The sequence below is a fragment of the Coptis chinensis genome, chromosome 9 (genome assembly GCF_015680905.1).
Source record: "Coptis chinensis isolate HL-2020 chromosome 9, ASM1568090v1, whole genome shotgun sequence".
Taxonomy (NCBI): Eukaryota; Viridiplantae; Streptophyta; class Magnoliopsida; order Ranunculales; family Ranunculaceae; genus Coptis; species Coptis chinensis.
The window spans coordinates 50,396,151-50,411,323 of record NC_141464.1 but is presented as its reverse complement, the minus strand read 5'-3'; positions in this window follow the sequence as shown (position 1 = coordinate 50,411,323).

Here is a 15,173-nt window from a genome sequence, read left to right as displayed (position 1 = left end):
AAGTCAAGCTGTGCCTAATCCTAAGTCAACAAACACTACCTTTGAAGTAAATAGTATTCAATGTAATGGTAATATAAACCCAAGGGAACTACATGTTGTTACTACCCTTCTTTCTGGGAGAGTAGTTGATAACAAAGTGACTATGCCTAAAGATTGCCCACAAACAGAAGCTAAAAAAGAAGCCATACCTAATACTATCATAGGAATTGACAACCCTACAACTGTAGAAGTTCTAGTCTAACCACAACCAAAAGGGAAAACCTTACAAGACCCCTTAATAGAAATTGATGATCCCACAACTGTAGAGGTTCCAATATGGAAACCCAGTTGGAAAGTGGCAAAAGATAAAGACAAGGTTAATACTACTGTTGACCCTTATGCTAAGTATAGAGAAAAACCACCATTTCCCCAGAGACTAGTTGTGTCTAAAAAGGACAAAATTTTTGATGAGATTAGGAAAGTGTTTAAAAATCTGACTATAAACTTACCTTTTCTAGATGCTATAAAAAGTCTACCTGGACACGCTAAGTTTCTAAAAGAGTTGTGCACCACGAAGAGAAAAACCAACATACCCAAAGAAGCCTTCTTAACTGAACAATATCCCTCTTTATCTGAACATAATAGAATTGTTAAGTACAAGGACCCTGGTCATACTATTGTACAATGCATCCTGGGAGATTACTTCATAACAACTACACAATTAGACCTGGGGGCGAGTGTTAACTTACTCATTTTTTTATTTATATAAACAACTAGGTCTAACAAAACTTCAACCAACCAAAATGAGAGAGAGAGAGAGAGAGAGAGAGAGAGAGAGAGAGAGAGAGAACACCAATTTTAGGAGCCACCAAAATTGAGAAAAAACCGTTACAAAGAGATAAGCTTGTAAGGAGAGAGATACAAGAAGAGAGATCTAGTAAGTGTTAGAAAGACTTGAGATGAGTGATTGTAATCATCATTCCCAATCTTATAAATGGTTTGCTCTTGTAGAAGTAGGCATTATTGGCCGAACCACGTTACATCTTATGTTATATTTTTACTCTATATTGCTATTGCTTGTTGTGGTTGTTGATTCCATAACTTAGGTTTATGGTTGTTGGTTGTAGTGAAAGCTTAGATTTGATTGGAGTTTGGAGTGTCCATATACAAGCTATCTAAGTGGGGATCGATTGGTATCATTTTCCCTAATAGTTTCAAGGAAGAGGCAAGAAGGAAAATTTAGCAAATTACTTGGTTTTGGTGCTGAAGTCGATGAAAATAATGCAAGTAAGGTTACAATTTTTCCATTAGTTTGGATTTGCATGGAAGACTACTCATATGGTGCTTGGAGCAAGGATACTAGTGGGAAATATAACACCAGTTTTATTCCCAAGAACTGGAATTACAAACTTGATAATATATATTCAGTTATTACTTTCTTTCTAAATACTACTCCAAGTGAAATTATGATCATTGGATAATTAATTATGCGCAAGGACACTAGTGGGAAATATAACACCGTTTTATTTTTCTAAGTTAGCAATTTGTATTCATATGAAAAAAATGTTACAAGAGGTTGGCTTAATTAGGAGCATGTTTCCTAATTAACCTGCTTCAAACCTATAATAAGTGACATCAGGAGATTCCCATTTGGAGATCCAATTGGGTTTGCCCAGATATACCACTTGATTCTATGTTGTTAGACCTAGATTGTGCCTTGTAGCTTGATCAGCGGCAAAGTTGACTTCACGCCAAGCACTTGATGCCATCACATAGCTTAGTTTCACCTTACACCTTTCCCACCTTGGTCGCACTTCCCATGGTAGTTCTGAGGTGCCAAAAGTGATGACAACATCCCTTGAATCTGACTCTATCCATAGTCTATCCCGATGAAGCTAAACACATTCATCTTTAATTATGCTAAAATACTAACGAAGGTTGTTGGAAATGAAAGAGAAGCAAAAAATAAAATTTACATGGCTTAGTTAGACCATCCATAGGGTTTGGCAAGAAGTTGACATAGATGCTTGAAATAAGCCTAAAGCTCGATCAGTTCCAACCTTTTCAAATGGCACTTTGCGGAAGCCAAATTTGGCGTTAGGGGTGGTTTGCGGTTTGCCTATCAAAACCTACATTTTAGGTTGGGTAAGCCCAAACCCAATATTTTGGTAGCTCGTCATGCTCAAAATTAGCTCAAGCTCAGGTTCATAAAATAATTCATGGGCTTGGTCTTAGACTCTTAGGATATACAAAATTGCGACTAGCCCAATTTCTTGTATCATTTTACCCCCTAAGCCCTAAGCATTGTCTTTCTTGTGAAAGCTTTTAGGTACTGCATTGTCCCTAAAATCAACTTAAACTTGCTACAAAAACTAATTACCACGTTTTATGACCCAAGTTACAAGTGTAACTAAGTAACTAATTATAACAACATAACCACCAACAATGAACTCATTATCACGTCGACATACAGAAATGACATACACAATCCAAAAGCGGACTTACAGATTACTCTAAGGGCTGATTTTTGGTAGATATTACCTCCATACCATGGATAGTATCTCTACAAAAAATCAGCTCAATCGGATGTGTCTAGTCTTGTAAAAAGAGTGTTAAAATTCTGGACCGTCAGAAAAATTTCAAACTTGAACTCAATTATTGGTAGGGTTAGACATATTCAAAAGAGCTGATTTTTTTTGGAGATGGTTTGCATGTTGTGGAGATCACATTGCTAGAAAATCAGCTCTTAGTTCATCGCGTAGATATGTAGAATTGCATATGTCAATTACATATGTTAATTCTGTATGCCATTATGTATGTCAATTCCGTATGTTAATATATATATATATATATTGCAGTCCCGTTTTGAGCTCTCTCAGAGTGTCCACGTCAATTTTTTACTCACAACAATTTAGGAGAAAAAAACACATAATTTAGGACCACACAACACACTAAATCTAATGGTTTTGAAACGAAGCCAGATGGAAAAATGGGACAAGCCAAATATGGCTTAAGCCAAGCCAATTAGGTGTAACTTTCCAAAACACAATAAGATGTGCACTCTCTCTCTCCTCTCCATATTCCAAATACAGTCGTGCATTTCTCTCTCTCCTCCTCTCCAAATTGCCTATTTCTACTTCTAAAAAATCAGCAGCAAAGAATACAATTCTAAGAGATCGAACAAGAAACCTCATTTCGATTACTTCCAAATTAGACAAAGAACCATATTAGACAAAGAACCATAACAAAATAATTACATGGGTTTCGATTGCTTCCAAATTCCTTTTCGAGTGTACGTAGCTAGTGTACTGAGTTTTAATTTCTTATGTGGTTTCTTCCTTTGTTGTACAGAAGAATACAGTGTTGGGGTTAATACCAATACCAATCAATTCCCCACTACACAGATAACTGGTATTTGAACACAATTTAACTCCAGACAGCAATCTCAATATTCCCTACAACCAAACTAATATGCCCAACTCGCTAAACAACTATTAACAACAGATAATAATGTAAAGCAGTAAAAGCAAACCACAACACAAAGATATACCGTGGTTCGGCCAATGGTGCCTACTTCCACAAGAGCTAATCCTTTTATAAAGTGGGAAGGAAGATTACAATCACTTTTTGTAGTCTCTCACCTTACTAGATCACTCCTATCTCTTTACAGGCTTGTATATTTGTAAAGGTTATCTCTCAATCTTGATAGCTTTCAAGATTGGGTTTTCTCTTACTTCCGTGTTGTCTATCGTGTGTTATGTTTTGCCAAAAACCCCAACATATAATGAAAAACTCATGGTTCCGCAAAAATAGAATCATGCCAAAATTAGGCATGGGCGCGGGGCGCGCTCTTACCTTGGACGATGTCCAGGCACTTGAGTGCATGGCGCACTTCAAATTGGGCTGTGGAGAGTGCGGGGCGCGCTCTTGCTTGAGTCGATGTCCAGGCACTTGAGCACGGGGCGCACTCTTGCTTTTCCACACAAGCTGAACTGATTTCTCTCCTCTCCTTATGTGAGGGATAACTCCAACAATCTCCCCCTCCCGAACAGTGAGGGGATACCTCCATGCAATTTCCAAATCAACAGGAGGAGTCTTCTACTATTCCAGCGGTAGCACAACAAACATCAAACTTTCCTTTTGGTAAGATTTAGTCATCATATCCGACTCATTCTTCTCGGTATGGATCTTCTCGATACACAAATGCTTGTCTTTGAGTACTTCTCTAATCCAATGATAATGCACGTGTATGTGCTTGGATCTAAAATGAAAACTCAGATTCTTGCTCAAATGGATGGCGCTCTAACTGTCACATAGAACTACAAACTATTTCTGCTTTAGCCCTAGTTCGTCGAAGAACCTCTTCATCCATAACATCTCTTTGCAACACTCAATGGCTACAATATACTCGACTTCTGTAGTAGAGAGGGCAATACACTTTGCAACTTAGATTGCCAAGAAACTGCTCCCCCTGCAAAAGTAACTAGATAACCAGAGGTGGACTTCAGCGAGTCAACATCACCTGCCATGTCTGCATCAGTGTAGCCTTGAAGTAAGGGCTTACTTCCACTAAAGCACAAATACGATTTAGAAGTGCCCTTGAGATATCTCAATATCCACTTAACACCTTCCCAATGTTCCTTACCCAGATTTGATAGAAAACGGCTTACAACACTAACGGCGAAAGCAATATCCGGGCTTATACACACTATTGCGTACATCAAGTTGCCCACTATGGATGCATAAATAATCTTTTCTATCTGACTCTGCTCATGCTCACACTTTGGACACATCTCTTTGGTCATGCAGAACTGGCCACCAAGCGGACAACTGACTGGCTTCGCTTGATCCATGTTGAATCTCTTCAACACCTTCTCAATGTAGTGTTCTATCACGAGTGATCCGTATCCCAAGTATCTACTTTTCTTGACCCAAATCCTTCATCTCAAAGGACTTACTCAAGTTTTTCTTCAGCTTGGATATCTTGTTGATGTTTGGGCCAACTATCAACATATCATCCACATACAACAAGAGCACTATAAAATCCCCATCTGAAAATCTCTGAACAAACACACAATGGTAGGAAGCAGACTTCTTGTATCATTGCTTCGCTATAAAGGAATCAAACTTTATGTACCACTGTCTCGATGCCTGCTTCAACCCATACAAGCTCTTTATCAGCTTGCATACTAGGTGTTCCTTGCCTTTGATCTCAAACCTCTCTGGCTGGTCCATGCAGACATCTTCTTCAAGGTCTCCATGAAGAAAAGCTATCTTGACATCTAGTTGCTCAACCTCTAGGTTCATACTTGCGGTCATACCCAATACCACCCGGATAGAAGTCATCTTCACTACAGGAGAGAAAATCTCATCAAAGTCAATCCCTTTCCTTTGACTGAATCCCTTCACAACAAGGCGAGCTTTGTGCCTTGGGTATGGATTGTTCTCCTCATGCTTGACCTTGTAGATTCACTTATTCTTGAGAATTTTTCTTCCTTGCGGTTTCTCAACTAACTCATAAGTGTGATTCTTATGCAAAGAATCCATCTCATCATACATGGCCTTCAACCACTTTTTTTTGTCTGTACTTTCAAGTGCCTCTTGATAGTACATAGGTTCTCCACCATCAGATAGTAAAACATACATATGTGGTGGATACCTACTTAAAGCTAGTCTTTCTCTGTCTGACCTCCTTGCCCCATCTGCTGGTACCTCAGGAGGATGCACTTCTGCTTGCTCTGGTGGTGGTTCATGCACTTCATCTGCATCTTCTATACCAATAGGTTCTATCCCATCATGAGTAATATGATTCTCATCATGAGCTTCAAACTCATGGTTTTCTGCATTCTCAATGCCTTCTGCACGTTCCACAGTAGGAACTTCTGGTTCTGAATAAACAAGATCATTAGTGAAAGTCTGTAGCTTCTCACCCTCCTCAAAGTCTGCTATGGTTTGGTCTTCAAAGAACACAACATCTCGACTTCGGATTACCTTCTTGTTAATCGGATCATAGAGTTTGTAACCAAAATTTTCAACTCCATAACCCAGAAAAATGCACTGGTTGGCTTTGTCATAAAGCTTGGATCTCTCATCTTTCGGAATATATACAAATACCTTGCACCCAAATACCCTAAAGTATCCATAATCAACATCTCTGCCTGACTATACTCTATCTGGATAATCACTATTCAGAGGCTTTGACGGAGATAGGTTGATCACATACACGGCTATACACATTGCTTCTACCCAGTAGGTTCTAGATAGCTTAGAGTGAAATAGCATGCATCTCATCCTCTCTACAATGGTGCGCTTCATTCTCTTTGCTATTCCATTATTTTACGGTGTCTTGGGAACGGTTTGCTCATGACAAATCCCATGACTCTGGCAATACTTTTCAAACGGCCCAATGTACTCACCCCCATTATCTGAGCGAATACACTTCAACAACTTCCCTGTCTCTCTTTCTACCAAGCTATGAAATTTCTCAAACATGCCAAGTACTTCATCCTTGGTCTTCAGACTATATGCCCATACCTTTCTTGACGCATCATCAATCAAGGTCACGAAGTATAAAGCTCCCCTGTAGGACTTCACTTTTATAGGACCACATAAGTCTGTGTGCACTAGTTCAAGGACATTGTCCTTTCTGTGAGACGGGAATCTTTGGAAAGACACCCTTTGTTGCTTTCCTACCAAATAGTGAGTACATGTATTTAAATGTGTACCTTTAATGTCTGGCAAGACCTTTTGTTTAGCAAGCACTTCCATCCCTTTTATGCCTATATGACACAGTCTCTTGTGCCACAGTTCTGCTTTACACAAACTAGCCTGTGTTTTGTAAAGAGAGCAAGTTTTCTTTCCTTTGGCTGCTACAATGGAACCTCTTCTTAGTTTCCATACCCTGTTACCAAACGAGTTTACAAAGCCATTGTCATCTAATTTCCCAGCCAAAATTAGGTTTAGTCGAATGTCAGAGACATGTCTTACATCCTTGAGTGTCAAGGTGTATCCGACATTGGTTTCTATATGAACATCTCCAATGCTTATAATTTTCGAGACACCACTGTTACCCATCTTCACTTCACCATATTCACCACAGCTGTAGGTAGTGAAGAATTTTCTATGTGGTGTGACGTGATAGGATGCTCCTGTATCTATCACCCACTCTGTATCTTGGCATGAGGTACTAAGATAGCACACACCACAATCTGACATAATTCCCACTAGGTCGTCGACTAGTGCGGCAGTATCTCTGTCTGTGTTTTCGTTCCTCTGCACCATGTCTTCATGTACACAGTTATTCTTCTCATCCCTCTTTAGTGTTATGCACTCATATCTGAAGTGACCCTTGGTGGCATAATAGTAACATTGCCTCTCTGCCTTAGGAGGTCTAGCTTCACCCCTAGATTTACTTCTGTCATCACCTCTAAAATGAGATGGTTTTCTGTTTCTACCTCTTCCCTATTTCTCTATGACAAGGATCTCTGAGTGAGAGGAGCTTCCTTTTGAACTCCTTCTAGTCTCCTCATTCAACAAAGACGCTGTAGCCATATCTGATAGGGTTATATACTAAAAGCATTACTTTTGTATTAACTCTAATTCTTTATATTTTGAATGAGAATCATATGGGCAAATATTATGTATATTATATATGTTATTAGTTATATACATGTGTCTAATGCTTTATGTTATAGATGATATGGTGTGTGGTGACACAAAGAAGATCATATCATCAGTACCTTATAAAGTATAAGTAAACGTTCACAACCTAGATGGATTTGGACAAACCATTGGTACGGTTGTAGTATAATATGGTGTTAGTCTATCTTGTCTATAGGATTATACTAGTACACTTTGTGTGTATTGAACAGGACCAAGTGTGGTTGTTTCTCTTTATACTGACTATATAAGAGAACAAACACCTCGGTTATTATGGATGTTTGTCCTCTTAATCCGGATATAATAATGGGCACTTACGTGCATTGTACATTGCTTTAAATCATCAATGAGTAAGATTCATTTGTGAATCAACAAACTCAATGGATTGGGTAATGACATTGTATGCAAGGTGTGCTATTGATTATAGAAGGAATCCGTGACCCGCAGGAAGTCGGGTTGATGATGTCCCCTTGAGGAGCTCATAAGGATTATCATGTAAACCCTGCAGGTGTATTTAATCCGACATGACAATGAGGTTGAGTGGTACTACTCAAAGACATAAGAAGTTGATTAATGTAGTTGGCAATAACTTGACTTAATCAACAGGCATTCGATATCTTAAACACGGGAAGATCAACAAGCATATAATATGGAGCACATAAACGTAACACATAATTTGGGATTAGGGTGGTAGTGCAACAATGGCCTTTAGTGGAATAAGCCATTTGTCGATGGACTTGGGTCGTGTGTTCTGGGCAAACATGGGAAGCCCAAGCCCGTCAGGAGGCCCAACCCTAATTTCTCCTCACGGTCCCTGATAACCGTAAAAATAATAGAATCCTAAATATTAATGTTAACAACACTAATACGTAATCCTACCGTTCTTACGTTTAAATCAATTCTTCTTGCTCTCAAAACATAATCATGCAATATAATGAGTAAGGATTCGTCCACTCTTAACTCTCTAGACTTAAATCGAATTCAACTAATCAAACCCAAAAGGAACAATGGTGAGAGTAATGATTTGATGTGAAATTTCTATACTACCATTCCCAACACAAGAACAATAATAACAATAAGACATAATTAAATTAAACCGAAATTAAAACTAATTTAGAACTAAGATTGTGAATAACTAATTATGAATTTAAGATAACTAAATCTAAATAAGAATTTAAGCAATAATCTAAATTGAAATGAAGAACTAATACTTTATTCTAAAAACTAAAATATGATTCTAAACTAACTAATTGAATGAATGTAAAAAAACTAGATCTAGATCTAAAAACTAATCTAGATCTATCTTTTTCTAACCCTAAACTCCATTAACATTAGCTTCCTAACCTAACTACCATTAACAAAGAGTTAAGCTTTTGTTTTTATACTTTCAGATCCAAAAATCGTGCATGGGCTTGGAGCCATGTTTTGGGCCGGAAAATCGGGCCCAAAACCCAATTTCTTTAGTCCAAAATGGGCTTTTCAGCTGTAGTTGTCTTCGAAAGATGTTTCTTCCACTTTTGATCCTCTGATTGGGCCAAGGCTTGGACCATTGGAAAGCTCTTTTCAAACCGGTCGTTTTGACATAAGCTAGGCCCAATTCCGAGGTCTGAGTCCAAAGATATGGTCTTTGGAAGTTCTGCTGACTTTGTGCACTGTTTCTGCCCGCGTGGACTTTGACTTTTCAGCTTTTGACCGGGCTTTACAAAGGCTTTGTCTTCTTGAAAATTGGCCTTTAATCACAGAACTCCTTAGCAACCGACCTTTGCTCCTTTATCTCGCTAAAGTGGCACATTTTGCACATAATGGACTTTGAAAGCCTGAAATGCATAAAACCACGTAATCAATATTAACTCTTACTTATTATTCACATAATTGGTCTAAAAGTACGATTGTTAATGGGTTAAAACTACAGTTTTGGGCTCTTATCAAACCACCCCCAAATAGCATTTTGCTTGTCCTCAAGCAAAGATGAGAAATTAGAATAAGTGACCAAAAATGGAGTTCTATCTACTCGTTTCATTTGAGTGCGATTGCATTGACCATATGCAACAAGGCCTTAAACCACTAGGAATTCCCTAGTGGACGAGTTATAGCCTCGTGAGAGTTTTCCAGTGAAGGTACTTACAAACTTCATCTATACTACAATGACTAAGAAATAAAACTATTGTTTCCTTATTTATGTCTCAATTATCTATACATCTTACTAGCAATGAATACAGAATAATCATGTCGAAACCTAAGCTAATATATGCATAATAATCAATCATCTACGAATAAACATATATACAATGAGTAATGCTATGAAATGCAGTAACAAGTCCGTTTCTGAAACTTTGGAATAGTGTCCTTAAGTAGGTTCTCACATAAAAGTCAAGACAAAAATCACTCTGATTTTTCCACTCAAGTTTTGCTACTTCAGTGTGCAGTGGGCATACTTTACCTTACAATCTCAATGACACACAAGGAAGCCAAAGTTGATCAAACACATCTACCACTTACTATCCCACTAACCTATTCCTAATTGAGCTAGAGGTCTTTATTAGGTGTCATGGGGATTAGGAGATGGTTTAAGAAGGAAGGAAATGGATATTCAAAAAGGACAAGTCTGAGATAATAGAGTCTTCATATTATGTAACTAGAGAAAACCTTGTTATTTACTTTTGCTTCTACACTTTGTTCCCATCCTTAGCCATATTTTTTTTTCTTTTTCTTTGGCTTTTGACTCCTTTTATTCTATTTTTTTGGAGTTTTTATTTTATTTCTATTTTTATTTTTCTTTTCTTTGGATGGAAACTTCTTTTCTTTATTTTCTGGAGCAATTAACTAACTTTTGTTTACACAGGTTTTTCTCTTCTTCTTTCTTCCTTATTCTATTCTCAGACTTATCTAAATTGGGTAGGTTGATTTTTTTTTTATTTTGTTTTGTTTTGTAACAGGGTAAAGGATTTGTGGTTTATGAAAGGGCTAATGAAAGGCTCAGTGGGGCGACTAGCGGAAAATATACTTAGGTCGGAATTTCTAGCTATATCGATCCAAAAAGGGCCTAAATTCTCTCTTAGGACATGGTATAGTGGTCAAGCAAGTGGACGTGTGATTTCTCTATTCGGAATATACTTCTCCCTTGTGTCATTTCTCAAATGTTTCACTCATATAAGGCTTTAGGCTATATTCTCACAGGATTTGTAGAATAAGTACTCTAGCCTAGATTTAAACTTATCGCCAAACAATCATAGATACTTATGTAATATATTTATAGATAGATGCAAAGATTATTACCTACATATTAATCTAAGTTTTTAAAAACTATTCTAATGCAAAAGCTTCATTGAGACTTCTAGATTATTAAGAGCATAGAGAAAGAAACAATACCAATATTCCTAAGTGTATAGCATAAACTTTTTATTTTTATTTTTATTTTATTTTTTATTTTATTTTTATTTTATTATTTTTAAGACAAATAATCGTAATATACAACCTAATATGTGCTTAACATTTACATCGTGTTTCTATACCACCCCCAAACAATTTGGGAGAAGGGGTTCATGAAACAATTCAATAGCACAATTAAATTATGTAACTAACTAATTTTTATAATTTTTAACATTTTATAAATAAAAGTCGTAATTTACATCCTAAAAGTGTCTAATTTTTGCAAATGTTTCTATCCCACCCCCAAACAATCAACGCTTTGTCCTCAAAGTGTAAAGAGATAAGGAAAGAATTTACCATAGAAACGTGGCAAAATTGGCAAAGACACATAATGTAAATATTGTAAAGATGATATAATAATATGAAGCATAATTAAGCGGGTGCGTACTAACTAACACAAAAACTCTACTTGAAGTAAACATGACAGGCTTAGGGTGGCAACATGATTTAAAATGAATACCAAAATCATGCCCCCCAAAAACAAAATTGGAAAACTCTTTTTAAGTTTGAAAATTTTGTTTGGCCTATACTCTTAAAGTTGGTATTATACGAAAACTTGGGTATTTTAAAGTCGATTCCCTAGACTTACTAATATATATGTATTAAAATGTAGTTTACCATATATCAACAATCGAAAAAGTTGTGGGTCTTTCCACAAATAATTAACATGGAATGCACCATCAAACAGAATTAAGCACCAAGATTTCCTATGACGTAGCTTAGTGGAATGAGAGCAAAGCCTTATAGATCTAAAACCTAATTAAGCATACAGTTTCTTCTTTGTCCTCTTACGATGGGGATGCCAAGTAAATGAACGTGAGAAAATTGATGGTTGTGGAAGATACGTAGGATGTGGATAATTTTGAGAAGGAAAAAATGAAAATGTGTCAGGTGGCTTGTCCTTGGGTGTTACTTCTTCACCAGTTGGTTTTAGATAGTTATGAAGCATAGGAGAAACGCCAAGGTCAACTACAAACTCAATGGTTCTTTGAAAAGGTAGAAGGCGAGGAACATTCATGATGGAAGGTGAATGAGTGACATGAGGATGTGAGGTGGGTGAATGGTGTTCAACTAATGTTCTTAGGTCTATATCATCAGAGGCCTTGAGATATGCAAGACATTCCGCAATAGGTGGGTAAGAAGAATCACTGGGATAGAGGGCGAAAAATTCTTCTTCCGTCATGGCGTCAAGAGATGAATGGATGTCAATAGGAGAGAACTCGCGAGGCGGCAAAGAAGGGTTGCAAAAGACTCGAAGGAAATCCTCCTTGATGTTATCTACGTCTAGGGAGTAGAAATTGTGATCCTTGTCTTCTTCCATAAGAGGGGTATCTACTAGTGTGGGGACTAAAGTGTCAGCCGCACTAATGTGAGGTACAAAACTCTCAATGGACTTCATTTCCCTTCTACAGGCAAACCTAGTTGTCCCTGTTTTTGTCTAAACATGTTAACTTCTACAGAAAGATTTCTAAAAGAAAGAGTCATTGAGCCATCTCGACAATTGATTTGGGCATTGGCGGTTGCCAAGAAAGGATTCCCTAAGATGATGGGAATGGAATCATGAGCACTTCTCGTGTCAAGAATAACAAAGTAAATTTTGGATAGTAAAAATCCTCGAACTTTAACGAGAATATTTTCAACTACACCCTTGGGATACTTAATAGAACGATCGGCTAACTGCAAAGTCATTTTGGTTGGTTGAAGTTTTGTTAGACCTAGTTGTTTATATAAATAAAAAGGGAGTAAGTTAACACTCGCCCCCAGGTCTAATAAAGCAGTTGTTATGAAGGTATCACCTAAGGTGCATTGTACAGTAGGACGACCAGGGTCCTTGTACTTAACAATTCCGTTATGTTCAGATAAAGAGGGATATTGTTCAGTTAAGAATGCTTCGTGGGGTATGTTGGTTTTCCTCTTCTTGGTGCACAACTCTTTTAGAAACTTAGCGTGTTCAGGTAGACTTTTTATAGCTTATAGAAAAGGTAGGTTTATAGTCAAATTTTTAAACACTTCCCTAATCTCATCAAAATTCTCGTCCTTTTTAAACACAACTACTTTGGGGATATGGTGCTTTATCGCTATTTTTAGCATAAGGGACAAAAGTTTTATTAGTCTTTGCTTTATCTCTATCCGTTTTCCATCTAGGTGTCCATATTGGAACCTCTACAGGTGTAGGGTCTTCACTTTCTATTATTGGGTCTTGTAATGTTTTCCCTTTTGGTTGTGGTTTAACCGGGTACTTACGGTTGTAGGGTCTTGAGTTTCTATTATAGTATTTGGTATGGTATCATTTTTAGTTTGCGGATAATCTTTAGGCATAGTCACTTGGTTATCAACTACTTCATACTGAGCGAAGGGTAGTGACTGCCCTGTAGGTCCCCTTTGGTTTATATTACCATTACAAGAAATACTATTTATTTCAAAGGGGGTGTTTGTTGACTTAGGATTAGGCACTGCTTGACTTGGAAACATGCCGGTTTGGTTATTATTTTGGTTAGAAGACATGTCAATAACCTTTTGGCACAAAGACTGCATCATTTGCATCGTTTGTTTCATCATATTAGAGTTTTGATCATGCTGATCTTTCATCAAGTTGGAGTTTTGTTGCATAATTTGATTTTGTTTCTCCAACAAGGTCACTACTACTTTGTCTGTAGATGGTTGTATTGGAATTAAAGCTTGTTGAACGTTCATGTCTTGATGTTGATAGTTCTGGGTTATGGGTACTAAACCTCTATTCTGGTCACCTAAGTTCCCTTGTCCTTGATGTTGAGTTAACTGGTTGAAGTGTGATGGTTGTGGTGGTATTTGTGCATAGAGAAGAGGACAATAGAAGTCGGAATGCTCAAGACTACAAATGCATTATTACAACGAAAGTAGAGTTAATATTCATGACCGGAGTGGGTTGTTGTTGAACAGAGATGGCATCTACCTTTTAGTGAGGGCATCGATAAGAGTTTTAAGCTTCGGGATCATGTTTAACCTCAAGAGAAGAAGGAGAGGAGCGGGAGGAATCGTTACCTTCCCAATTATTGTTCTTCTTAGATTGATCTTCTAAGAATTTATAAGCCTCCAAGGCTCCTTTACTAAGAAAACTACCCCAGTCATGATATCTAGAACCTCCTTATGATAATGTGAAAGCCCCTTGAAGAAAGCACGAACAAGCGTGTCTTTCGCAAGATTATGATGCGGGCATTCAATGAGAAGATCAGTGAAACGATTCCAGGCCTCTGAAAAGGATTCATGAGGATTCTGGCTGAAGAAATGAATCTTGTGAAGCATTTCATCTGTCTTTAGTGGTGGGTAAAATTGTTCCATGAACAATTGAACAAGTTGAGCCCATGAGTCCACAGAGTTTGGCGTTTGGGCAGTTAACCAAGACGTCGCCTTGTCGGCTAGGGTGAAAGGAAACACCCTAAGTTTAACTTGATCTGGACTTACGCTAGGATGATGGAATGTAGTGAGAACTTGGTCTATCCACATGATGCTGGTAAGGCTTCTCATGGTCTAAACCATGAAAAACCGGTAACAAGTTAAATATATTAGGGGGGATTCAAAAATCCCCCACTAGGTCTGCAAGAACGATGCACGACTTAGGGCCATCGTTTAGGGCTTTATAAAAATCAGAGAGAGGAGTCTCTTGTTCTTTAGCCATTGATGCAAGTGTAGTGTGTGAAATTCTAGATAGGCGTGTTGTATTTATTTCTACGAAAAACAAGCCTGATTATACTAGAATTAAACTCCCTCCGACGTAAGAGGCGAGGGTGGAAGAAGGAGTACCTGAATGCCTCCTTGCTACGCGTTTGAATAGCGTCTTGTATACGCAATCTCAGTGTATTTAACAAGTTAGAAACACTGAATAACTTGAAGAAATAGAAATTTGAACTAACCTGTGAAAATTGGGCTGTTCACGCTGAATTTTCCTTCGAGGGCGCGGGTGCCCTCTGTTTTTTCGAATGTCCAGTGTTTTGGGCGTGGTCGTGCTCGGTTTGGGCGCGGGTCGCACTTCAGGGTTTTCGAGTTTTAGGCCTTTTATCGTACTCCAAAAAATTTGAAAGTTTTACAGTAATTTGCTAAGATATCTATCAAGTAGCCTGTAAAATTTC